General features: G+C 40.3%; 1 protein-coding gene across 12 annotated transcripts in view; it reads left to right on the top strand.

The window, feature by feature from the left end:
- The window catches only part of sema5b (semaphorin 5B), a 583,141-nt gene that overhangs the window by 242,648 nt on the left and 312,981 nt on the right, over window positions 1–27,512 (top strand). The gene's annotated exons all lie outside the window — the stretch shown is intronic.

Genomic DNA, 27,512 nt, shown 5'->3' with positions numbered 1-27,512 from the left:
ATAAACTTGAAAATGACTATCTACCAGCGTCTTTTTGCCCTTTAAACTAGGCATGGGTGTGAAATCCCTTGGGTTTGAATTTTAATGCAAGATTACCTAAATCATACCTTGCAAAACGGAATGTAGAACTATAGTTCAGTGTGTGTATGGAAATCAAACAAAATCCCAAGGTTATGATACTTTTTGCAAAACCAACAAAAAGTGTAGAAAAACATTATGCAAAAATGCATAGATGTATAGAAAACTCATTCATTTGAAAAATGTAAATGCAAAATGTGTATAACGTGGAAAAGGGCTCATAAAACATTTCCAAAGCAGACTTGCAGTCTGATGCAGTATTATTTTTTATTTTTTTATTTTTGTCCCGCTTTTCTGCTGTGGGTGGGATTCAAAGTGGCAGAACTGGAATTTAATCAGTTGAGAGGCATCAAGACTGAATTTGACAGAATCCTATCTTCTTATACTAAACTCAGTAAAAGAAAAGTTTAGTTCTCAGGACATGTGTGAACTCTTCAGTTGTGCTATTCTGGTTTGTTTGAAATCCCTAGGCACAAGAGGACCCTGGAAAATGCCTAGCCTTTGGTCTGTATGCATGGCTTCTGAATCTGCATAATACCGTATCTGCAGTTTCAACTGCCTGTATATGATAAAATATATCTTCTCTATGAATTTCCTACATCATCCAGGTGATTATTTAGTATGTTTTGGCCAGAGGTTATCATAAAGCTGCCATGAAGGGTCTAGAAAATTCCTAGAGAGAAATCCTTTTCTGGGAGTTTTTTAGGTCCTCCAGATCAACTGACACTTGCCATAGGGTTTGCTATTGCCCACAGTTTCCTGTTTGCATGATAAGACCAAATATATATTATATTTGGAGTTGGGAGTCGTACTGTACATTAGTGTCATGCATTTGTATAGAATTGCTGTTTTTCATTCGCAAGGCCCCATTCTGGTTTTTGAGTACCTCTCCCAAAAATAGGTGCCTTTCCAAATGAGATTTTTCATCCAAGGTCCAAAAAATGAATGTTTTTGGAACTTGGACGGAAAAACACCAGGGCCTGCAAGGGCCGAAATCCTGTTTTCAAATTGCTAGGTTGGCAGAAGCTGGGGCTTACACCCGCTCCCTGGATTTGAACCGCTCACCTTTTGGTCAGAAAGTTCAGTAGCTTAGCGGTTTAATCCGCTGTGCCACTGGGGGCACATTTTACCTAAATTGAACTTAATATGCACACCCAGTCCCAATATTTTCTACATGCATGGACAAGAATTTATGATATATGTGTTAGGAAAGTTTATTCTAGACTTTAGGAGAGCTGACTTCAGGAAATTTAAGGAAATACTGAGCGTGATTCCACGGACAGGAATACTAAAAGAGAAGGGTGTTAGTGATGGATGGGAGTTTCTTAAAAGTGAGATACTGAAGGCACAATTGCAAAAGGTCCTACAAGGAGAGAAAATAGGAGAAGTGTAAAACAACCAGAATGGATATCCAAAGAACCTTTAGCTGAACTAAGATTTAAAAGCAACATGCACAAGAAATGGAAAAAGGGGAAAACCACTAAAGAGGAATTAGAACAAATAAGCAACATAAGTAGGGAAAAGGTTCATAAGGCTAAGGCACAAAATGAACTCAGGTTTGCTAAAGAGATTAAAACCAATAAGAAGTGGTTATTTGGTTATGTCAGTAGAAAAAGGAAGAAAAAGAAAATGGCAGGGCCTCTGCATGGTGAAGGTGGTGAAATGCTAACGGGATAAGGAAAAGGCAGAGCTGCTCCACACCTTCTTTACCTCAGTCTTCTCCCAAAAGGAGATTGATGTTCAGCCTGAGCAATATGGAGCAGATGAGGTTATAGGGGAAATGCAACCCAAAATAAGTAAAGAAGTAGTCCAGGAATACCTGGCTACTCTGAATGAATTCAAGTCTCCAGGGCCAGATGAACTACAGCCAAGAGTATTAAAGGAACTAGCAGATGTCATTTCATAGAATCATAGAATTGGAAGAGACCTCATGGGCCATCTAGTCCAACCCCCTGCCAAGAAGTAGGAAATCGCATTCAAAGCACCCCCAACAGATGGCCATTCAGCCTCTGTTTAAAAGCCTCCAAAGAAGAAGCCTCCACCACACTCGGGGGCAGAGAGAGAGAGTTCCACTGCCGAACAGCTCTCACAGTGAGGAAGTTCTTCCTCATGTTCAGGTGGAATCTCCTTTCCTGTAGTTTGAAGCCATTGTTCCGTGTCCTAGTCTCCAGGGGAGCAGAAAACAAGCTTGCTCCCTCCTCCCTATGACTTCCCCTCACATATTTATATACTGCCATCATGTCTCCTCTCAGCCTTCTCTTCTGCAGGCTAAACATGCCCAGCTCTTTAAGCCACTCCTCGTAGGGCTTGTTCTTCAGACCCTTGATTATTCCAATTTGTCAACATCAGAACCACTAGCAATAATCTTTGAGAATTCTTGGAGAACAGGAGAAATCCCAGCAGACTGGAAGAGAACAAATATTGTCCCTATCTTCAAGCCTTGGAGTGCGGTGGAAGCTTCTTCCTTGGAAGCTTTTAAACAGAGGCTGGGTTGCCATCTGTTGGGGATACTTTGATTGTGCTTTTCCTGTATGGCAGGGGGTTGAACTAGAATGGCCCATGTGGTCTCTTCCAATTCTGTTATTCTATGATTCTATTCTTGGACTTTGGCTTTTAGGACATTCTCATTGTTTAAAATTTTAAGTAAGTTTAGAATCCTAGAGCTAAAAAAGCCCCCAAACCTACACACACCATAGAAATACTTTAATGTCCGTTGGTATTTCAAAGTTTATTTTAAAATATCCATCTCCAAGGCAGACTATGTTACATATTTATTACCTTACTGGATATTCAGGTAGCAGTTTGAAAATCTGCGAACTTTGTTGTTTTTGTTTTTCCTGTGGATGTTGCAGGCTCTAAATAGTGCCCACATCTTAACTTATTTTTAAAGTCTGTCATTTGCATAAATAGTCTCACACAGAAAGTGCTTTATCTCTCTGATTAGTGAGTCATGTGGGATGTATTCTATTGGGAAACGCTTTCAAAGACATTATGCATGGTAAATTAATGATGGCCGTCTGAGGTATTATTTGTCCGTGAATGCACATGCCATTGGACTCAATGGCTGGCTGAAAAAAGTTAACAGTCATCAAGTGACTATTAAAAAGGGCCAGTGGACAGAGATTCTCTTGCTTCCAGGGTTTTGGTTGGAGAGGAAGGTGGCTTGCCTCTAGACCAGGGGTCCCCAAACTAAGGCCCGGGGGCCGGATGCGGCCCTCCAAGGTCATTTACCTGGCCCCCGCCCTCCGTTTTATAATACAATATTTTTATATCAGTTTTAATAATATATTATATATAATTATATAATATTGATAAAAATATTATGTTATACAATATAATACTAATAATAATACCATATAATAATATTAAATTATTTTATTTATTTATTTATTTACAGCATTTATATTCTGCCCTTCTCACCCCGAAAACATGCCAAAGTGAGTAGATCAATAGGTACTGCTCCGGTGCTCCGATCACATTACACATATAGGCAAACGTTCAATGCCTTTTAACATAGAACAAAGACAAGATAAACATAGGCTCCAAGCGGACCTCGAACTCATGACCTCCTGGTCAGAGTGATTCATTGCAGTGATTCATTGCAGCTGCTCTCCAGCCTGCGCCACAGCCCGAGCCCATATAATATTACAGTACAGTGGTATAGTTCAATACATAGTAATATATAGTGCTAATATTGTGCTATGCTAATAATATAATATATTGTATGTACATACAGCTGCTCTGAGTCCCCTTTGGGGTGAGAAGGGTGGGATATAAATGTAGTAAATAAATGTAGTAAATAAATAAATGAACAATTTTAGACTCAGGTTCGCCCAAAATCTGAAATGACTTGAAGGCACACAACAACAACAACAACAATCCTAATTAACTTGACTATCTCATTGGCCAGAAGCAGGTCCACACTTTCCATTGAAATCCTGTTAGATTTATGTTGGTTAAAATTGTTCTTATATTCAAATATTGTATTGTTCTTTTGTTGTTGTTGTTGTTTTGCACTACAAATAAGACATGTGCAGTGTGCATAGAAATTTGTTCATATTTTTTTTCAAATGATAATTCGGCCCCTCAACAGTCTGAAGGATTGTGGACCGGCCCGCTGCTTAAAAAGTTTGAGGACCCCTGCTCTAGACCGTAGGACAATCCAGGCAGAGTCATATTCCATATTAGGCAGCTTCTGGTAACTACTTTCTATTACTGGCAGATATACAAGAGTCTATGCAGACAAACTATCTTCAATCCAGGTAAACATTTCTATTCTCTGCCCGCCACCTCACATCTCCACCCCTCAGTTAGCCAGGGATGAAATCGTAAGTGAAACCTTTTCAAGTGCCTGATACTTCTCATAGGTGATTGGAATTGTTTGTTTGTTTTGTTGGCTGACAAAAAGAGCTTCCGTTTTAAGGGAATAAAGTGTGGGTACCTCAGTCTCTGAAGGGGTGTGTGTGTCCCATGCTTGAATGCTACTGTAAAATATCAAATAGTGTAGTTGGATTTTGCAATGAATAGACCTGACTTGCAGATAGGATCTATTCTTACCATGTTTTATTTTGGGAAGTTAAATAATACAGTTGGTAAGACAGAAGTCACTGGAGTAGTATGCACACACCCTCCAGATTTCTGTTGTTAATTCTGATTTTTTAAATAGCAAAATTAAAAGAAGGTAGTGGAGCAGTGGAGTAACATGCAATACTTCCAACATAGCTAAAGGTAAAGGTCTTCCTCTGTCTAGTCGTGTCTGACTCTGGGGGTTGGTGCTCATCTCCATTTCTCAGCCAAAGAGCCGGTGTTGTCCATAGACACTTCCAAGGTCATGTGGCCAGCATGACTGCCTTCCTGCCAGAGCGGTACCTAGTGATCTACTCACATTTGCATGTTTTCAAACTGCTAGGTTGGCAAAAGCTGGAGCTAACAGCAGGAGCTCACCCTGCTTCCTGGATTCGATCCGCCAGCCTTTCGGTCAGCAAGTTCATCAGCTCAGCGGTTTAAGCCACACATTGTTCCCACCCTTCTTCCTAGCATCAAATACAGTGTAAATAGCTGGATCCAAGTACAGTAGAGTCTCACTTATCCAACATAAATGGGCCGGCAGAATGTTGGATAAGTGAATATGTTGGATAATAAGGTGGCATTAAGGAAAGCCTATTAAACATAAAATTAGGTTATGATTTTACAAATTAAGCACCAAAACATTATGTTACACAACAAATTTGACAGAAAAAGTAGTTCAATACGCAGTAACGCTATGTAGTAATTACTGTATTTACGAATTTAGCACCAAAATATCACGATGTTTTGAAAACATTGACTACAAAAATGTGTTGGATAATCCAGAACGTTGGATAAGTGAGTGTTGGATAAGTGAGACTCTACTGTATAGCAGTTTTAAATTATATGATAGGTATAGTTGGGAGCCCTCGGTGGAGTAGTGGGTTAAAGCCTTGTGACTTGAAGGTTGGGTTGCTGACCTGAAGGCTGCCAGGTTCAAATCCCACCCGGGGAGAGCGTGGATGAGCTCCCTCTATCAGCTCCAGCTCCTTGCGGGGACATGAGAGAACCCTCCCACAAGGATGGTAAAAACATCAAAACATCTGGGTGTCCCCTGGGTAACGTCCTTGCAGATGGTCAATTCTCTCACTCCAGAAGCAACTCAGGTTGCTCCTGACACGATAAAAAAAATAGGTATAGTTGTGGGATTGTTGCTGTTGTTATCTGCCACCAGGTAGACTTTGGTAATCTCCAAGTCTCTGTCATCAATAGCTCTTCTCAGGTCTTGCAGACGCAGGGCCATGGCTTCCTTGATAGGCTGTATCTATCTGGAACAGGATCTTCATCTTTGCTACTGTCTTCTGCTTTACTAAGCATATTGTCTTTTTTAGCTAGTCATGTCTTCTCATGATATGGCCAAAGTACAACAGGCTCAGTTTAATCAACTTGACTACAGGGAGAATTCAGGCTTGGTTTGCTCTAGGATCCTGGAACCATCCAAAGTATTCATAAAACTCTTATCCAGCAGATTTCAAATGAGTTTATTTGCTTTCTATAATTTGTAAAATACAGGCTGGTTTTTCTTTTTAAAATTATTTTCTGTTCTCTATCATTCAGTATATGTTTACAATATGGTACCTAGTGCCTTTTCCTTTCCTGAACTCAGCTTGAACATCTGGCATTTCTTGCTCAATTAATAGTAAATGTTTTTGTTGTAGAATGTTCAGCATCACTTTGCATGCATGAGAAATTGAATACAATGGTTCTGTGGTTACTGCAATTCCTTGCATCATGATGTCCATAGATTGTTTGAAAGAAGACATCCCTTTGTTGAAGGGTCACAACAAAGTGAGTCACAAGATTGTCAAATGAAAAAAAATTGGATAGCGTAGGGAATTGGTGATAGGGAGGAGATTAGTGACTTTATATCTTCTTAAAGCAATTGAATAGAGAATTTTTAAAAGATATTTTGCTCCAATGACCTTTTGAAAGTAAACTTGACCAGTTGCTGGTGGAACTGCTGTGTAGAAGCATAATTAGTATTGATCTGCATTCATCTTGGAGATTGAGAACTAAGTGTCATTTTAAAAAGAGCTGATGTTTATAGTCTCCCTGTGTCCACTTACTTCTTGGGCCAAACCTGTAAAAGAAAAATATGGACATGATTGAGTTTAATACAATAATTTTCTAAGTTTTTGTAGCCCCCCCCCCCCCCCCACAGTATTCCACAGAGATTATCTTAGACAGCTACTGCTAGTCAGCCTTATTCGTGTAAAGATACCTAATGTGTTTTGTACTTGAGAGCTTGTCTGTAATGGCACTGACACTGTTTCAGATAGTACAGACTGGCAGGGTTTGCTGTGACTAATGACTTTCCTGTGACAGCTTTATCCTGCCAGTAATATGTCACTGTGTATGACTTTCAATTAATCATGCAACAACAATAACATTGCATCTGGTGACAGTGGCACATCCATTAATAGCTGAGGGAGCTTTGGCACTATGAGCACAGCCGCTGTCTCTGATTCCATCCTGTTCAAGCACTTTAATCAGCAATTTCCCAATACAGGGCACATTGTTTTCTCCTCTCCCCAATTCCAGTTGACTAATGCTGTGATCTGTGGCTGCAGAATACATTGACACCCACATCTCCATCATAACTTGCCATTGTCAGGTTTTAACTGATATCATGCATTTGACTTTGAGTTACCCTACTCTGACATTTTTGTAATCAGGATTTTTCCTCCCACCCCTCCATTGTGGGGTGGAATGGAGAAAGAACTGCAGGTTTGGTTATTGATTTTATTTTTGTACATGTTCTGTCCATCATGTTGGAACCACCAAAGCAGTCTGCACAACTGGAAAGTTGCTAACAACATATACTTTAATGCTGAGGAGCCTGTATGTCAGTAGTGCTGCAATTACATAGATTTGGTGAAACTTGCTTTGCTCACCCTGATAATGTTGCCCACTAGTTTTGTAGTTGGAAAGAACCTACATACAGGCATTTAATTGCATATATCACTGATTAAGCTTTTAGTGGCATGCAGCATTCCTTTTTGACCAAATATTTGTCTGTTGCCTCCTGTAAACAACCCATCACTGCCTGTGTACTGGATCTTTTAATCTATTTTATTTCCCAATCCTTGCAAGCCATCATTTTGATAGATTTGCCATCAGTGTGGCATTTTATAATTCATGATGTCTTTTAATTCAATTTTATTTATTAAATCAGTTTATATTCTTTTATTTATTAAAATGCAAAGAAAATGTTCCAGGAGGCTAAGAAACTCTTAAAAAGAAATCCAAAGTGTGTGACTTATCCAGAATGGTACAGTTCCTGAAAGGGATGTAGGTCTTCCTTAATAGTGTCATCTCAAGACAGAATTATTTGTAAAACATTTTGTCCCCATTGTAAAACATTTGTGAGAGCTGATGTTTTACAAGATATTCCTGTAGTTTTAGGCTTATCTGCCACCCCTTCTGCTGTCACATTGGTCTCAAAGCTATGCCTGTCCACCTTATTTTGTGGCCATGCTTCTCCACTCCTCCTCACAATGCTCTTCTCTTGCCTTTCCACCATTGCTTCTCTGGCCTTCTCTAGTTGTCATCCTCTTCCTTCTACAACCCTGTTAGTTTGCCTCCCTGCTTTCTCCCTTCTGCTGCAGCCAACCTCCTTGTTACAGCCACTACAGTGGACTTCCTATCTCCTTGTCCCTGCTAAAATATCTATATAGCAGTGGTTCTCAACCTGTGGGTCCCCAGGTGTTTTGGCCTACAGTTCCCAGAAATCCCAGCCAGTTTACCAGCTGTTAGGATTTCTGGGAGTTGAAGGCCAAAACATCTGGGGACCCACAGGTTGAGAACCACTGCTATACAGGATTCTCACTTGGGCTTCCCTAACCCTCAAGGACTCCCTTTTTCATTTTACCCCAATGTTCTTTCAGTTTTTTCTCCTTGATTGCAATGCATCCATATACTTAGTTCACTGATGTTTTTAACTTGGAGACTTTTTTTAAAACTAGAATGAAAATTTCAGAACGCCATAGATTTGCTTGACATAGGAACCAAACTTCTTCTAGTGTCAGGAAAACTTTTAATGGGCTTAGTGTATTGCAGTAATTTGGATGCATTGGTTCCACTTGGTCATCTTAATGCTTGCCTTTGTTTGCTACACATTTGGGATAAGAAAACATCTATCAGTTTTAATTGGGCAATGTTGCTGTTTTAAGGTTTTATTTAGACATTGTGCAAACAGTCAAATGCGCTCTTTGTTCTGTTTCTACATCAGATCTTTGAATGCGCTAAATCTATAGGAGCTTGCTCGTTTCTTTTATTTATTTTTGTTTTTACATATATGACCTCCATTTTGATTATGAAAACTGGATTTTCAAGTAAGCCAACAACTAAATGAATGTACAGTGTTCCCTCACTACTTCGCAGTTCACTTTTCGCGGATTCACTGTTTTGCGGTTTTTCAGTAAACACTAAAAGAATATAATCAACGATAAAAATTATGATTTTTCCTTCCTTCCTCTCTCTTTCTCCTTCCTTTCTAAGGAGAAGCCGAAGGAAGGAAGGAAGGAAGGAAGGAAGGAAGGAAGGAAGGAAGGAAGGAAGGAAGGAAGGAAGGAAGGAAGGAAGGAAGGAAGGAGAAGCCGAAGGAAGAGAAAAGGAGGCTGAAGCAGCTTCGTGAGATTGTAAACAACACAGTCAGACAGCATCAGTGAGATTGTAAACAACACAAATATAGTGTCCCTACTTTGTGGATTTTCACTTTTTGTGGGTGGTCCTGAAACGTAACCCCAGTGATAAGTGAGGGAACACTGTAGTTAAACTGTTACAGCAACGTAGCAGCACCAGTGAAAGTTCACATTAATCATAAACCTCCTAGGGATCACATTTCAACAAACTGGGAAGATATTAACTGGAATAGGCATGTTTTCAGAGGTAGTGTAAGAGTGGGAATGAATGAGACAAGTTTGATGAGAGAGTGCTGATAATTTTATACAGTAGGGGAGACACTTTCCTTGACCTGAAAGTCATGATCTGGTCAGGGAGACTTGTTGGAGCAAGGGAATCAGTCCTGTGAGCATTAGGCATGGAAAATGCAATGCCACCTGTGCCATGACCTATACAACAAGCAACCTTTCACATTCACTTTGGTTAGGTGCACAGGACTCCTATGAAAGAAAAAAAAAACACTTTTTTTTACCATATGGAACAGTGGTTCTCAACCTGTGGGTCTCCAGGTGTTTAGGCCTACAACTCCCAGAAATCCCAGCCAGTTTACCAAGCTTGAATAAAATTGATAAATTAGAGATGACTCTTTGGTTGAGGGATGCATTGTTCCTGCAGCCTAGATGATCCCCAATTCTGTTGCATTTTTCTCTTTAAAAGTCAAGAGCTTACAAGCAAAGACATTCCCACCCCACTCTGTCATGCTCTTTATATTCCTTCCTTTTGTTTCCCTCTCCTGTGCACACTTTCTCTTCCCTCTTACCTCCAAACAGTGATACCTCATTTCCAGTTCTGTTGATCTTGGATTTAACAGCTGGAAAAGATTGTGAGGACTGTAGAGAAGTGTGTCTTACATATATCCTCCAGCAAGACTCTGTAGTTAACTTCTGCTGGAAGTTGTCCATCAAATCACAGTGGATGACCTAGAGATTCCTAGAGAGGTCTTCTCTCTGGGCCTCTCTGGATTTTCCAGCGTGACTATATGATCAACTTCTGGAGAACGTTGGACCTTGAGATTCCAAGCGATAACATTTTAATCAAATCCGCAAAAGTCAAACCCGTAAATTTGAAAGTCTTGACTGAACTTGGTTTTCTCTGCCTCACTGCTACCAAAACAGCATGTAAGATCCGAGATACTGTGGACAAACTCTGGTTTCTCTTGGGGGCATTTGCAATATTAATGTTGCTTAATAATGCTAGTATTAATTGTGTCATTTAGTTGCTTCAAATTAAGCATTCCATTTCAGTTAAGAAGGCTACCATTGGCTTTAATAGTCTTAAACATACTGGTCATCTTTCCTCTGTGGGTTTTTTTTTTACTTTTGGCAGCTCTACCAAAAATGTAAAGAATTGAGTAAAATTTCACACTTTGATGCAACAGGTTTCTCACATACCCTTTATGTATAATATGTAGTTCTTTGGTATTTGCATAGGAATGAATGCATAGCAGTGTTTGAGTACAGATTCTTCATAATTTCAATACTCCTTTTGGGATGACCTATGCAGACCCTTTAAAGCAGCTGTTTCTCACTTGCTATCAAGGTGCTCCTGAAATTACTGAGGTTGCCTATCGTTTATCTGAAATTCCAAAACTTAAAAAAAAATCCTATTAAGAATTTATGCCACCTCACTAATTTTCAGAGTGATTGAAAGCTCCCTTAGACCGAATTCTGACCCTCACTTCTGTGTTTTCATGTGGGAATGTCTTCTCATGACATTATGCAAAAAGGTCATATTTCCCAACAGCAGGAATTATTCCAGCCATTTCCTGAATGTGTGATCATCTTTTTTGTACTTTTTAACATGAGGCTCATGGTACCCAGATACCCCAGGTGTACATGTTTAAATTAATCTAGTAATAATTGATTCAAAAGAGATTTGGAGGTTGGAATTTGCATAAAAGCCATAATGAGAGCAAATCCTCTGAGGCTCAACTGAGCAGCTAAGCCCCTGAATAACTTACATCTTCTAAACCAATTTGATTCCTTGTGCAGTTGGAAAGGATTTAGTGTAGGGTGGGAGAAGTGGGGAACAGGAATCTGTCCACTCTTGAGGATGGAAAATCTATCCTTGCTAATACTGAATTGCAACAGGCAACACTTAATTCCTTCTGCCCAGCGAGGCACAAGAAAGGAATTCATTGTGCATCCACTTCTTAACACACATGAGTGAATAGTTGTATATGTAGGAGCAGATTCCTGCATATGTGTTTATTGTTTAATTTCTGAAGCCTTGAGAAGTAATTTGCATGTGTGACCAAACCATTGTGACCAAACACTACAGATGGAATTTGTGGGTCACCTTACATCACTTTGAATGTAATACATTTTGATGGTTCATGCATGCGTCCCAGACAGCATCGTATGCTCTATAACCGTCTTCATCCAAACTGAATTGTGAATGCAGGCCATTAGGATAAACTAATATAAACCAAAATGTAGACAGGTGCTATCTTGTAGCTACCAGTTGTCACTGCAAAGGCATAGGATGAGCCAGAATTCACTGTAGAACAGCTATATAATTTAGCCATTATAATGCTGAGTGTCTTATAAAGCCCAGCAGATGCAGTTGCTGAAATACTGATTGCATATTGCTACTTAAGAGGCATAATTCTCACCATAAATGCTTACTTTGGATGTGATAAATAATAATAATAATAATAATAATAATAATAATAATAATAATAATCTTTATTTATACCCCGCCACCATCTCCCCGCGGGGACTCAGGGCGGCTCACATGGGGCAAGGCCCGACTAGCACAATTTACAAAAACAACAGCATAAATACATTGAACAATATACAAAAAAATGAAACACAGTAAGACAATAAAACAAGAGTTAATAATATCAATCAACCACCAGGTAAAATTCAGTCAACTTCATTGGTGGGGGGGACTGCAGCAGCAATATAAAAATAACATCATCAGTTAAAATACCAGAATAAAAGGGACCTAATAAAATTCAGGATAGAGTTATAATGCCAACTGAGGCTGGTCATCCAGTGACTGTCTCACCAAAGGCCAACCTAAACATCCAGGTCTTCAGTTGTTTCTTGAAGGAGGATAGAGAGGGCACCAACCTAATCTCCCTGGGGAGGGAGTTCCAGAGCCGGGGGGCCACGGCTGAGAAGGCCCTCTTTCTCATCCCCACCAGTCGTAACTGTGAGGAAGATGGAAGCAAGAGGAGCGCCCCCCCCCCCCCCGAGGATCTTAGAGATCGAGTAGGTTCATAGGGGATGACGCGGTTACGAAGATAGGCAGGTCCCGAACCGTTTAGAGCTTTATAGGTAATAACCTGCACCGTGAATTGGGCTCAGAATATTATCGGCAGCCAGTGGAGCTGCCTGAAAAGTCGGGTTGACTGCTCCCTGTAAGCAGCTCCAGTTAGTAACCTGGCTGCCAACCAGAATTTTCAGCAAAACTAAGAGTTGAATTATGAAACTTTTCAGAATTGTCAGCTACAGCTTCAAGGTGTGGCTATTACTATTGATTCCCTTGCTTTTGTCACTATCAGTTGTGTCAAGAGGGACATGTATGTGAAAATATGTGCTTCATCCATGTATGTATTAAATAATATGATTGCCTTCTGCCCTGGTGCTTCAAGCCTAGAAATTGTGTAGATACTAGAATAAATCAAAGTGCACTACCATTTTTCTGTTGGTGAAAAGCAACTATTATGGTAGAGATCTTTGAACAAATGAATAAAATAATTAGATCCGGAGTATACAATGAATTCAAATGAGGAGATGTTAAGTAAAAATAAAGGTTGACAGACTGTAGATAATAGAATCTGGATGTGTTGTTTAGTGGGCATAATTTAAGTTCCAGAAGTTAGAATTGGTTCAGGCTGTACAAATGTGGATTTCAAGATCTATTGGGAGACAAAGGAAGACAAGATGTTCAGAGATCCAGGAAGGATTTCCATCAGTTTGTTACAGAGTTGAACTGGTCTTTACCTACTCCCTTCCATACCAAATCTAAGTAGAGTAAGACATTGCCATGTCCAGAGAAAGGATTTTCAAAAGACAGTCCAAAATGGGAAAAGTTACTTTGGTTGGGAGTAGACATGTTCCTGAAGGGTTGCTGGAGAACTTTGCAACTCTAGGAATTGCTGCACATAGGGGGAATAAGTAGATCTTGCCAAAGGCTCAAAGAGCGAGGCCAGTTAGAACAGGAAAGAGAATAAGTCATAAAGTTCTGCATTTTAAAATGGAGAGACTTCTGCTGCTTACCAGTCAAGGAGGAAAACCTTTCAGGCGATAAAGATGCAGCTGATCGGCAAGGTGGAGGGATCATAGAATCATAGAGTTGGGCCATCCAGTCCAACCCCCTGCCAAGAAGCAGGGAAATCTTATTCAAAGCACCCCCAACAGATGGCCATCCAGCCTCTGCTTAAAAAGCCTCCAAAAGGAGAAAGGGAAGGTGCACTCCATCTGTAGGTGACTTCATGATCATATCCTTTCCACCACCCATTTCTCTTCCTATTCTCTTTTTACCTTTTTTATTAATATTTTTAAAATCCAGCAAAACTAAAGATTTAATTTTAAAAATAGTTCATCCGAAGTGAAATTCCCATAATTCTTTAAGGCATGGGAGATTCTGTTTCTACTTTTGTGCACAAACATGTTGTTTGGACCAGCTCCAAAAGATCAGTTTACTGACACCACTGTAATTGGTTGCTTAGATTGAAAATATTTGGGGGGGGGATCCAAAAAGCAAATCTTGATTTCACCATTTTATATAAGTGACACTGCTTTACTATCTAGGGGAAATTTGGAACCAAATCCCAGCAGATCCCAAGGACCTACTGTACATATTTACTTATTTGCACATAATTTTCAACAGAGGAATGTACATGCAGACAAAAAGTTCTTATGCATAATTTCCATTGATTTTGTTTGGTTTTGTTAATTTTGTGTCTGTCATTTTGATTTCCCCTCTGAGAAGTTTCTTATGCTTTGTATCAGTGGCAAGCAAAGGCAGTTCTGATTTGCATTTTTACTAGCTCTTTATTTGTCTGTTGTGGCATTGTTCAGCAACGCACATTTCTGAGGAACACGCTTCCCTCTATCAAATACCTCCATCCAGAGTGCAATAGCTGATGCCGTGGAAACCAGCCCCATTGACTTCTCTGTGGGGAGAGTTAATGTAGCGCAGCAGCTGCTTGCTGCTGAAGGATGTATACAATAAAGTCAGAGCACTGGGCACAACAGTGAGAGGAGAAGAAAATCTGTTTGTTTTGTTGGGAAGCTGAGACATTTATGGGCTCTTTGGAGGCCTCCTGGCTTTGAACTTGTTTGCAAAAGGTAATGCTGTGAAATCTTGAGGGGCATGCTGTTGCCACCCACTCTCAAGCCTGAACAGAGGTTGACATGGGGGGCCAAATCCTCAAGATTAGACTTTAAGGTGTCCATGGAATAATGATCAGGTCTCAGGAAACCCATGCATAAAAATTACCAACTGCTCTCCCCCACTCCAAATAACCTTTTATAGAACCCTATAATTCCAAGTAATCCTTCTGTAGATGGCTCAGGCCTCATGAATGGCCTGGACTGTAATAAAAAAAGATGCAATTTTCTTACGTATCAGATCAGAGGGTGGCAATGTCTACTTGTAAATTTAGGGAGAGGTTGCTGATTGTACATCTTCCCTAAGGACAGCTTTTAGTTGTTTTAGCCCCTGCTTCCTAGCTTCCCTATAGCTGGAGATCCAGACCATGCCTTGTTTTCAGGGATACTTGATGGGCTGCAATGCTATATGAGGACTTCTGTCCAGATCCCTTGCTGCCTTCCGTACTTGTCTCCTGGGAATGAATGTACTGGGTCTGGAAAGTAGACATGCTTTGATTCTTGTAGCCCCATAACTTCCTTCTTGTTGTATACCTTCAACTTATGCCTGCCCTAATGTGAATCTGACACAGGGTTTTCTGGGGCTGAAGGTGTGTGGTTTGCTCAAGGCATCTCAGGGGGTTTTCATGCGTGAGTGAGGAACCAAACCCTGGTCTCTAGAGTCATAGGCAAACACTCAAACCGCTACACCATGCTGGCTCTCTTCCTTGACTATGGCATTACTACTGCTAGTGATATCAGATGGCCTGTCAAAATTGTCCAGCTCCCTTTGACCTTCACAGTGAGGGGCAGCAATAGGACCCCCTTTCATTTTTGACTTCTTTTGCAATCATACAGTTGTTCTACCAGGATGGCTGGATAGCTTTGAATGAGATTTTCCTGCTTCTTGGCAGGGGGTTGGACTGGATGGCCCATGAGCTCTCTTCCAACTCTATGATTCTATGAAACAATAAGGCATCGTAGTGCATGTACTACAAGCGTAAGCAGACCAAGATGCATTATGTCAGATCAGAGAGCTCTGAGAGCCCAGACAATTTGGTTGGTATAAGAAAGTGATCGGATCATCACTAGTAACCAGATATTTTTTGGGAATTTGATCTTGTAAAGCTTGGCTAATAATGGTTTGAATTATGATCCAGATGTTCTTCCTGATTATAAGTTTCAAAATAGTTACTTTCAAGTTTCTTAAACAAATTATTTTTCAAATACATACAAAACAACATGTACTTGTTGCCTGCTTTTGTCAGGTGTGAGAAACACACGTACTGTTAAAATTTTAATCTAGTTTGGATTGGCTTTCCTGCTCAAGGCAGCTATTTTGGTCAAAAGAAGGGCTGGATGTATCTAGATGCGAGTTGCTGTGGGCTGCTGTCTGGGTACACTAAGTAAAGTGATGGTACCACCTGCCCTGCTCACCCATCCAGTGCCTCTTGTCCTCATTCTTGCTTTGAAGGGAGTGGACTTGCTTACTACAGAAGTAGCTGGTCTTGGTGAGTAGGGCAAATGCACTTGCAGAAGTCTGTATATACACAGTGTGCTTATGAAAGCTGCAATAGCAGGTCAAATGGCTACAAATGAATGTACACCTTTTACATGCAACTTTTGTTCACCATCTTCCCTTCCCTCCACTCCATGAAAAATGAGAAAGCTAAGCTCCTTTTGTCTCCTTTCCTCTAGGACAGTGGTTCTCAACCTGTGGGTCCCCAGGTGTTTTGGCCTTCAACTCCCAGAAATCCTAACAGCTGGTAAACTGACTGGGAATTCCAGGAGTTGTAGGCCAAAACACCTGGGGACCCACAGGTTGAGAACCACTGCTCCAGGACGTATCTCAGGTGTTTGCAAGGGACTGCATTCTTAGTTATTGTTCTAGATTTCACATAGATGTGAAATCAACCCTGACATTGCATTCCTTTTATTCTTCCCATGTTCATGGAAAAAACACAGCAAAGCAAAACTATAGGAACAGTTGCCCTTGCATAGCATGAATGATAATAACAAACACAAGCATTTCACAAGGAATAGAAATACGGTCACCAAAATCATTTAAACCCATAACCATCTACTGGTTTTGTACATAATTAATTGGAAATTCTCATCTCCCCTTAAAAATAGAAGTTTGTGAATGTAGGAAGTAATATGTCTTAGGCATGAGTTTTCTGCATTATAAGAGGTGGCAAAGATAGTAGGAGATGCAAATATTGCTCTCGTATTCCCCTTGCTTTCTCATCACATATTTAAAAGGGAAGCAGCCGGAAGGCATGGCACAGATTCAGTGCCTCTCCTGCTTTGCTACTACTGTGCAAATATTGCTGACTTCCATTCACAATAGTATGACATACTTAGGCTATACTAGTAAAGTTCCATTTCTTTACAGCTTGCAGTCTAGAATCCACTTTAATGCACACTCTGAAGGTACATTGCTGGAGTGTATGCACTTCTATTTTTTCGAAAAAACATATTTGATTATTTTTTTCTATCTTTAGGCAGTGGGAATATTCTAATCATATCTAACAGCTGAGGAAAACTCTGATGCTCCTATTTCTTTCAGGAAAATTGCTGGCACTCTCTCTTCATTTTCAGTTTTTCTGTTTTTGTAAAACCTCCAACCAGCTCTTTCTACCATGTCCCCATAGAAAAGAGAACACTTCAATGTCACAAAATAAATAACTTAAAATGGCAGTAGCAGTTGTTCTGTACTGTAAGAAGATGAAGTCTGGAGACTATTAGTCTGAAAGCCCCCGATGTCGCAATGGGTTAAACCATTGTGCAGGCAGGACTGCTAACCGATAGGTCAATGGTTCAAATCTGGGGAGAGCGGGTGAGCTCCCTCTATCAGCTCCAGCTCTCCATGCAGGGACACGAGAGAAGCCTCCCACAAGGATGGTAAAACATCAAACATCCAGGCATCTCCTGGGTAACATCCTTGCAGTGCAGGCGGCCAATTCTCTCACACCAAAAGAGACTTTCAGTTTCTCAAGTTGCTCCTGACATGAAAAAAAAATTAGCCTGAAAGGTTCAACACCTAAGAGAAACTCACAGCAGCACGATAAAATACAAAAAGGATTGACATGCGCTTGTAATCTTGACAGAGGAGAATGACGTGGGATGGAAGAGGGGATTCTTATCCAGGCCCATCATGGGGAACTGGGGCTTAAAAAGTCATGCGATGCATGGCTGTATTTATGTTCATCACATAGCATTTTGGGTGAAGGAGATTTATGGATTTTCCTGACCCTATAGAACCTCAGAAGCCCCAGGTGGTGCAGCGGATTAAACCGCTGAGCTAGTGAACTTGCTGACCAAAATGTTGGCGGTTCGAATGCAGGGAGCAGAGTGAGCTCCCTCTGTTAGCCCCACCTTCTCCAACCTAGCAGTTAGAAAACATGCAAATGTGAGTAGATCAATAGGTACCGTTTCAGTGGGAAAGTAACAGCGCTCCATGCAGTCATGCCAGCCTCATGACCTTGGAGGTGTCTATGGACAACACCGGCTGTTCAGCTTAGAAATGGAGATGAGCACCAACCCCCAGAGTCTTACACGACTAGACTTAATGTCAGGCATGCTGGCCACATTACCTTGGAGGTGTCTATGGACAACACCAGCTTTTCCGCTTAGAAATGGAGATGAGCACCAACCCCCAGAGTCTTACACGACTAGACTTAATGTCAGGGGAAAATCTTTACCTGAGGCAGGGCAGTGAGGGTCGTCACTTATAAGATTTCAGTTTACTAGTAACATGCCACTCTTGTGCATTACCAGTGATTCTTATACTCTCCCCTATGACATTAGTAATTAGTTTGGACGTGTGACATCGTATACAGAGAAGTGTCCTCTGTCTGAATGATTGTGAAGAACAGTTCTTTATTTACAAAATCTTTTATTAGAACACTTGCCTGTCTGTTCAAAGTCCATTTTAGAAACTAACTGTAAGAAAAGAGAGTAGAGAGCCATCCTGATGTTTCCACCACCTCTTCATATAGGGCATTTTTGCCCCATTTTGCTTTGCAGCAAGATCGAGGCCTGCTGTACACCATCACACAATGCATGGCAGGCCCTGCGCACTTTCCTCCCAAAGTTGGGGGGAAGCGCCAAAAGGAGGAAAGTGTAGTTTGGACCACATGGAGGAAAGTGTAGTTTGGGTAGCTCTGATGGAGCTACCCGCACTTTTCCTTCCATTTCCACGTGTGATCATAGAAAGGGCGGCGGGGCAATGAGCATTGCCACCTATTCTGCCATCTGATGGGGAGGGAAAGGGTGCGAAAACACCCATTATGTGATGAAGGGAGGAGAGAGGACACACGGGGCACTACGAGCCACTCCGTGTGCCTCCCATTTCACCGGCAATTGCTGGTACAGCAGCACGGTCCAAAAGTGACAAGAGTAGGCAGTTTACGAGGGGCTTTTTCATGCTGCACGATTTTAGTGCTATGGTTCCAGTTCAGTGTTATAATATTTTGTGGTATCTTGGGACCTGTAGTTTCAATGAGAGTGTTTAGAGAAGTGGTTCCCAACCTTTTTTTGACCAGGGACCACTCCAACATTAGTAACAAAAGGGTTATGAATCAGTCTTTGGTCAATTTTAGATTCAGTTTGGTTATTTGGGGTACTGATTCAGAAAATTGCATTGGATAGACCACATCAGCTCTAGTTTCTGGTACAGCTCTTCAGAAAGGAGCAGAAATTAAATAAATAATTAAATAAATAAATAAATAAAAAGGGAGAAGGTTCACAAGATTTTCATTCTTGTGGTCTACTGTTGGGCCACGGCCTACAGGTTGGGAACCACTCGCTTAGAGAGTTCCACTGGTGCCTCTGAGAAAACTACAAACCACAGGATTTCCTAGGGCTTTGCCGTGACAATTAAAATGAAATCATAGTGCTAGAACAATGTAATGTGTAGAGGCCCTTTGTCACAGTCTTTATCTCCTTATGTGGATACATTCGTCATGGAATTTCTCTATAAAACATAGCAGTGTACAGATTGCATCAGTACGTAAAGACTAGCATGCATACGCTGTATATATGTCTTTGTCTTCTTTTAGCACTGTGTCTTGGTGATGCATATTTTGTTTTGACAGTGCAGGAGTCATTACTTTGCTGGAGTGCCTGGTTCCCTCATACAAGCTGGGAGTTCAGAGTTTTTCCATCCAACCTCCGAAACAGCTTTTTATTTTGGTTCAACCAGTTGTGTATTCTATAACACATTTTCAAAAAAAAATGTTACCCTGATTGAATATAGGAAAATAATGTGGAACTAGGTGGATTTTTAAAAAAATAGTATGGTGCAATGGAAAATGCATTCATCCTTATTCATAATAAATGTTACATTTTAGTTGGGTACAGTGATGAACGAAAGTTTTGTAATCTCATCATCCTGATAACTAAAGATTTTGTTGATTGCTTTTAACCCCTTTGCATTGCTGTTGTGTAATGTGTTTTATTGGCTTTCATTATGATTTATTTTTATGATTATATGTTTATATTGTTTAGTTGTTTTGCTTAATTTATTGTTTATTATTTCATGTTGTAAGCCACCCTGAGTCCCCATGTTGAGATGGGGCGGGATATAAATAAAGTTTGATTGATGGATTGATTTACCAAGAATAGCATTGCTGCCCCTTTGAAGTACTTCTGTATTGACGTTTCCATGCAGTCTGTTTGCAAGCCACTACTAGCAACAAACAGCATTTGGATGAAACATGAAGTGGTTTAAGTGGGAAGTTAATGTATTACATTATTGATGTTGGTAGAACATTTTTTCTTAGAATTTTATGGGTTTTTTTTCAAAATTGTAAGTGATACACATCTTTTTATTTGTAATAGCTTTTTAAATATGCCTGTTGGCTTGGTGGTGTCTAGGTACTAATAGCTGAAATTACAACTCCACTGCCACCCCAATCTTACTGTCAAGTCTTTGTCTCCTAGCCCTGGATAAGGCATAGATGGGGAGTTAGGTACTCCATGTTCCATATTTTAGATCCCATAGCCCCAAAGACCTTGCTTCCTGAAACCAGACCTCAGAAGACCTAATGTTACTTAGGAACCTATTGCTAGATGATCCCAGAGAGTACTAGACTTATGTGTAGGAAATGGTGCCTTTTAACTATTGCAATGTGAAGTCATATAGAAGGAACCAAAAATCTTCGGATGCCTTGTAGGGCAACAGTTGATTGGATCCCTATCTTTGAGAGAAATATAGCAGTCCTTTTTAGTCTTTAAGAATTCCACAAGACATGTTTAAAAATGCCACAAGACAAAATAGTATGTCTGCTCCCTGTATTAATTTCTGCTGTACAAGCATCTTCTGGAATTCCTGGAAATTGGGCAAATGGTTTACTAAGAAGGAAAAGGTTCCTGGATAAACTTCCCATTGTGGCCCCTGGCTTCACACTTGATTCCAGCAGCATGTGAAGAAGTATTGCTGTGATTTACAGAATGCGTACTATATATCAAGCTGGGCAAAGCACTCCTTATGGTTTTATTCAGCAACTCCCATATTCATAGCCAGAACAGCCAGTGATGAGGAATATTGAGAGTTGCAGTCTAGCAGAACCTGAAGGACCATACTTTCCCGACACATGGCGTGCGATAAGACTTCTCTCTCTTCTACCTGGACTGTGGACAGTCTCCCACCATTGTGGAACTGAAAAGAGAGAGTTGGCCTTCAACCAAGAGCTGAGTCTTGTTAGTATCAGTTGTGGTGTGTGCACCAGATGTACTACGTGCTTACTCTCTTGTCATGAGTTCACTTTGCTTGGTGGAGTCTGCTTGGTAGGAAGACTTAAGAGGCCAGTCACATGCCAAAGTTTCTGTGCCTCCACTCTGAGCTGCGTTTCAGTGTGACTTTTAAGCCAACTGGATTATTCTCTCATGGGAGCAATCTGCCAGTTTTAAACAGGAGAAAAGGCACTTCCATGTTCCAGTAGAGGATGTGATATTATGGACATGATGGATAGACCTGGTAACTCATGCAATGTAATTGTTCTGGGTTGCAAGACATCTGTGTTTGTGGCATAAGCATAGCAGTGAGTAAATGCATTCTTTGCCAAGGCTGGAAGGGGAATGTTTCTTGCTTTTATTTTGCCACATAAAGTTTTGAAAAGATCTGTCAGGAAGACATCCTGACCATCTTGGTTGGTTATAGATGAGTATAGGTGAAGAGAGCAGGGATTCTTCTTTATTGAAGGAATTCTCCATTTTGGGGGGTGGGGAAGATTTTAAGAATAGTTCCAGGTTCAGGAATTAGTTTATCAAACTGCATGCCACAGCGGTCAGATTTTGTAGCAATTATATTTCCTTGTGTTTATCCAGCCAATCATTTTAAAAAGTATTTTCTGGTTCATTTGATTCTATCTGGTGCAGCTACTCTTTTTAGATGTACTATTCCAACTTAATAAAACTGAATTTAGCCAAACATTAGAAATGCCACGTTTCTTCCATTTTTCTTTCTCTCCTTTTGTAATGGGAAAAATCAAACTCTTTGGTTCAAAAGGAAAATCTCCTTTCCAAATTACAGTTATCTGGTTCCAAATTATAGTGAATAATTTTGTGCCCATTCCATTGCTTTATTCCCGTGATGATTGTTAAAGTAGAATTGATGGCTGTACTAAAAAGAACAGATTACTAGTTCTGTGTGTGAAGTCTTTTCCATTTAAACTTGAAAGCATTAGCTGAAGTTGTTTTTTCGTTTGTTATTCTCCCCCCCCCCCCCCCAAATAATGTAATTAATCAGTTCTGTGCAGTTTCAAAATCTCTCTCTACAGTTCCACTGAAGAGAATTGGTTCCATCCAGAACTGTGTACGTATTCTTATGTGCAGACACAGATTTTTCATAATCCCCAGACATGTTGGTGAAAGGAGAAGAATTGAGCTCCCTCTATCAAACTTATTGGGCAGCTCACAGCAGTCAATTTCCCCTCTCCTGAAAGAGAATAGAACTTTGTGTGCCACACAGTTGGTCCTAAACTGTCCTGCATTCCCCAGGTGAGACAGAGGAGGATTATATCACATTCAGCAGTGAAGAATGATTCCTTTGGCAGTCTGATCTGCTGCTGTGCATAAAATAGAGGAAGGGGTACTATTTTGTCCTTCACTGTGGGCAGCAAAATGTCTTGCGCCAAACCAGGGGAGATAGTACTTGAGTGTTTTGTGACCACTGTGCATATATGGGAGTTCCTGTAGGCATGCACAAAAGTCATAATTGCAGTGACTGAATCAATGCAAAAACTCATTAACAAAAGGGAAGCTCTATCGAAAATAAAGACTTGTCTGGGCACCTTATTGTAGTGACGGGGGGATAAGCAGAGAGAGTCGGTAAGTGTTCACATAAAACACAGCCCAACAAAAAGAAATTCTTGGTGTCTTTGTTTTTAGGTCTGTGCCTAGATGATGATTCTGAAAAATTACATTGGATAGACCACACTATTCTCGTTTCATAGATGTGGTTATTGTGATTTTCTATGGGCGAGCATGTGTTCTCTATCTCAAAAACTAGAGCTGATCATGGAAAACTGGTGCCATTTTTGGAATCAGCAGATGAAATATACCCAGAAATAGGGCTAATGTTTGAGGCACCAAAATGTGTATTGACCAATGTAATCAACAAGGGAAGGGAGAGCCACAAATGTTTGCATATACAGTAGAGTCTCACTTATCCAACATAAACAGGCCGGCAGAACGTTGGATAAGTGAATATGTTGGATAATAAGGAGAGATTAAGAAAAAGCCTATTAAACATCAAAATAGCTTATGATTTTACAAATTAAGCACCTAAACATCATGTTATACAACAAATTTGACAGAAAAAGTAGTTCATTACCCATTAATGCTATGTAGTAATTACTGTATTTACAAATTTAGCACCAAAATATCACAATGTATTGAAAACATTGACTACAAAAATGTGTTGAATAATCCAGACCGTTGGATAAGTGAGTGTTGGATAAGTGAGACTCTACTGTATTCATTTTACTTAGGTTGAGAATTGGCATTAAAATTATTGATACATTTATTTAGTTATTTTTATCCCACTTTTCTTCTGTATGAGAGCCAAACCGCTACAATGTGTACATATGGTCTCAGTGCCTTACTCCAACTGATGAGGCCTGAATTTGGTTAAAGTCTGGATGTGGGGATTGGTTAGTTGAGAACCCTATGTATGTTGTCTTCAGTTGCAATGTGGAAGAAGGGTGTAATATCAGTGAAAATTACTGAAGCAAGCTTGGGGAGGTACATTGGCAATTCTGGCTGGAAAATACAGAAATTATGATCCAATAAAGTTACTTCTTTTGCTGAGCTCAGTTTATGGAAATCTCCAACCCTAGGTTAAATGGAGGTAGTGAGAGTTTGAGTTCTATTATGCTTCTGTTAATCCTTTCAAGATCTGTCAGGCTTCAGCAATTATTTGAAAGCACCAGGATTTCCATGTCCAGGACCTTAGGAACTGTATTTGCTCGCTAAGTAGTTCAGAAAACATACGAACAAGTAACCAGTAAATTTCTTACAAGATCAGAGGCTGATGTATTACCAAAAATGGATTGGAATTAAGATATAACAGTAAACAAGAGAAGGGAGTGAGGCCTAGGCTGAACTTTTCTTCTAGAGACAAAGCAGTTCATTTTGAAGCCAGTACGGGATCTGGCCCTTTGTGTTAAGTGACTTCTTAGTTTGGCTGGTAGTTAAGATAAAACTAGTAGTTTATAACTTTAAGTCATCTATATAACTCCATAAGTCCCATTCTGTGGTTTCAGATTTGAGATGAATTCCAAAACGTCTGGAAGACAAAAGCTTGAGACCTCTGGCCCGAATATCTTCAATGAAGTTTAGCAATTAAGGTACTTGCCCACTTATTCTACCCAGCAGTGTAGTATCAACAGTTTCCCCATCCTAGATAGTTGAAATGCAGTATAAATTTAACTTACGGCCAGTGTGGTACTCTTAATTGACTACCCAAAATCTGCTAAGGTGGCCCCCATCTACCTAATGGTGGGACTGGCTCTGGCATTGCCTGGTGAAATCCCTACTTCATGTCCCGCACATTCCTTCACTTTCAGCAGAATGAATATGTGAAGTTTTGGACCTTATCCCTTGTCTGAAATAATTGCTAACTTGTTCAGAAACTGTTATTATGCCTGGCTAGTCAATTAGGCATTCTCAACTCTACTTTTTGATCATGCAAGCACAAACTAAAGCTGAATAGAGAATCCTTTCTCATTAAAAGGATGCTTTCAGAAGAGAACATCATGTTTGGTAGTGCAGTATTACTTATTTAGTTTTCTTGTATTATTAATGAGCCCATGGCCTTGTAAGCCTGGCAGGGGGCACTGCCGAGCAGTAGGTGTTTTATGGTTCTTAGTACTATATGCAATTCGTCAGAAGTGGATGCTTTAGGGGCATGTTGTTTACTGCCCTTGACTTTAGAGGAACATTGATGGCCACCTGCTGTATCTACCAGTGTTCATTGGTTGAAACAATTCTTCCAAATAAAGTAGGGCAAAAATGCAACTAAAAGTAATACCTGTAGAAGGCTAACTAGCAAATGGGAAGTTTCATATGTTACAGGGAATGTTTAATTAATAGTGGAGCAATCTGTCTTTATAGTTACTATCTCTGAGATGTTTCTGATGCAGCCATAATAGAAATGAAGTCATTTCTCTATGGTGAACCAGGTAAGCAGGTTTTTGGTTTACACAGACCCCTTCTTCCACATGGGTTAGATCAGTGGTTCTCAACCTGTGGGTCCCCAGATGTTTTGGCCTTCAACTCCCAGAAATCCTAACAGCAGGTAAACTGTCTGGGATTTCTGGGAGTTGTGGGACAAAACACCTGGGGACCCACAGGTTGAGAACCACTGGGCTAGATGCTACTTTGGCCCAGATAAATCTCACTTGAAATGATGCCTGTCATTTTATAATATATCTATTTTTTTAGCTTTAGTGGTTTTTTGACAAATGTAGACAAAAACATTTTTCTTCTAAATGTTCTCAAGAGTAGTATTTAACTTACAGAAAGCGCTTCTGTTCTTATTTCACTTACAGAAAGGGACCAGACTAGCAGCTGAATTTTACTGTAAAACTGATGATAGAAGAATATCCTCAACTCATCTGAGGGCACCAGGGTGGCAGGAGCAATGCACACACTGCCCTATCCTCCAGCAGAGGGTCACAGTGGGCCGACTGACATTGCTGCTCTTTCCGAATAGCTTGTTATCTGTCTCCTGTGGTGACTGCCCCATTCTCCCTGATATTGAAGCTGGCTCTGGTTCTGACAAAGGACAAGAGCAGTTGTGGAAAAGGAGGCGTATCTTCTACTCTTCAACTTAAGGAGATGATCTCTTCCCTTAACAGCTACTCAGATTTGCTGAAGAATCGTCTTAAACTGAGGGCAGGGGAGATTTGGTTTTTAAATTTCCAACTTTGTGTTTTTAAAAAATGTTTTTATTTATAGATTGAGCCCTGCGTTTAACAATTTAAACTGTTTTGTAAAGTTCTTAAGAAGTACTATATAAGTATCTTAAGGAAATACCATAAGAGGGTTCTGGTAATGTTGGCAGAAAAAATCATATAGAGTTGTGGTATATAATGGTAATGGCAAAGGTTTTCCCCTGACATGAAGTCTAGTCATGTCCGACTCTGGAGGGTGGTGCTCATCTCCATTTCTAAGCTGAAAAGCCAGTGTTGTCCATAGACACCTCCAAGGACATGTGGCCAGCATGACTGCATGGAGCTCCATTACCATCCCGTAGACAACCCCAAGGATATGTGGCCAGCATGACTGCATGGGGCTCCACTAGAATCCCGCCTATTGCTCTACTCACATTTGCATATTTTTGAATGGTTAGGTTAGCAGAAACTGGGGCTAACAATGGGAGCTCACCCCACTCCCCAGATTTGAACTGCCAACCTTTCAGTCAGCAAATTAAGCCACTCAGCAGTTTACCCCACTGCGCCACCCAGGGGCGCCGTTATGGTATATAGGATGTTTTATATCTGTTTTGGAAATTATGAAGTAGTAGGAGACACTGCCATGCCACTTGGAAGGATTTGTTTTGGAATCTGTTCATAATTTCCGAAATACTTTCAAAACAGAATCATGCACATTGAATGAATGTGCCCTGGCTTTAGGGATAGTTGTAATAGGAAGGCACGGAATAGAAGAAACACCATGGGAATCGACATACTAGTGAATAAACTTTCAAGTAAAGGCTAGAAAGAAGAAATGTGTCTTGAAAAATGGAAAGTCATGTAGGCAGAGATAAGAAATAACAAGAGAAATGGAAATGCAGACATAAAGTAAGGCATCAATGAGATTTTAATGTTTGATAACTTGTAAAATGTCAATAAAATGAAGGGAAATGTAATAAATGATAAGAGAGCTGGCAGAAAAGGAGGAGGTTGGGCATGAGAACATTTATAAGCTAAAAAAAAGTTTCAGGCAAATCTTATGGGGGAACAAGCTAATAAGCAGAGGACTACGGTAAAATGTTTGGGAAACAAGCAGAAACAGATGGCAAAAATGAAACAGGAGAGAGTAGAAACAGAGAAGTGTCTTTTATGGGAAATCTGTGTTTGGTTTGCTCTGCCAACAGGAGTTGTGTTATTCCAGCGCTCTTTCTTGCCTCCATTATATCAGAAAGTGCTGTCTGTGTGGTATAGAGGTTTTCACTAGAACAGAGAACAGTTAGGACAACAATATCAATACTTTAAACCCTAACCAGCTTATATAAGTCCCATGAAGGAGGAATACTCTACACTTCAAGAGTTGCCATAAGTGTATATTTCTTCCAAGCATATTTTATAGTAGTGGTGGTGGTGGCGGCGGTAGTGGTAAGGGTAAAGGTAA

This window comes from Anolis carolinensis, chromosome 1, assembly GCF_035594765.1.
Source record: "Anolis carolinensis isolate JA03-04 chromosome 1, rAnoCar3.1.pri, whole genome shotgun sequence".
NCBI classification, from domain to species: Eukaryota; Metazoa; Chordata; class Lepidosauria; order Squamata; family Dactyloidae; genus Anolis; species Anolis carolinensis.
This window is presented reverse-complemented; position numbering and strand designations above follow the sequence as displayed.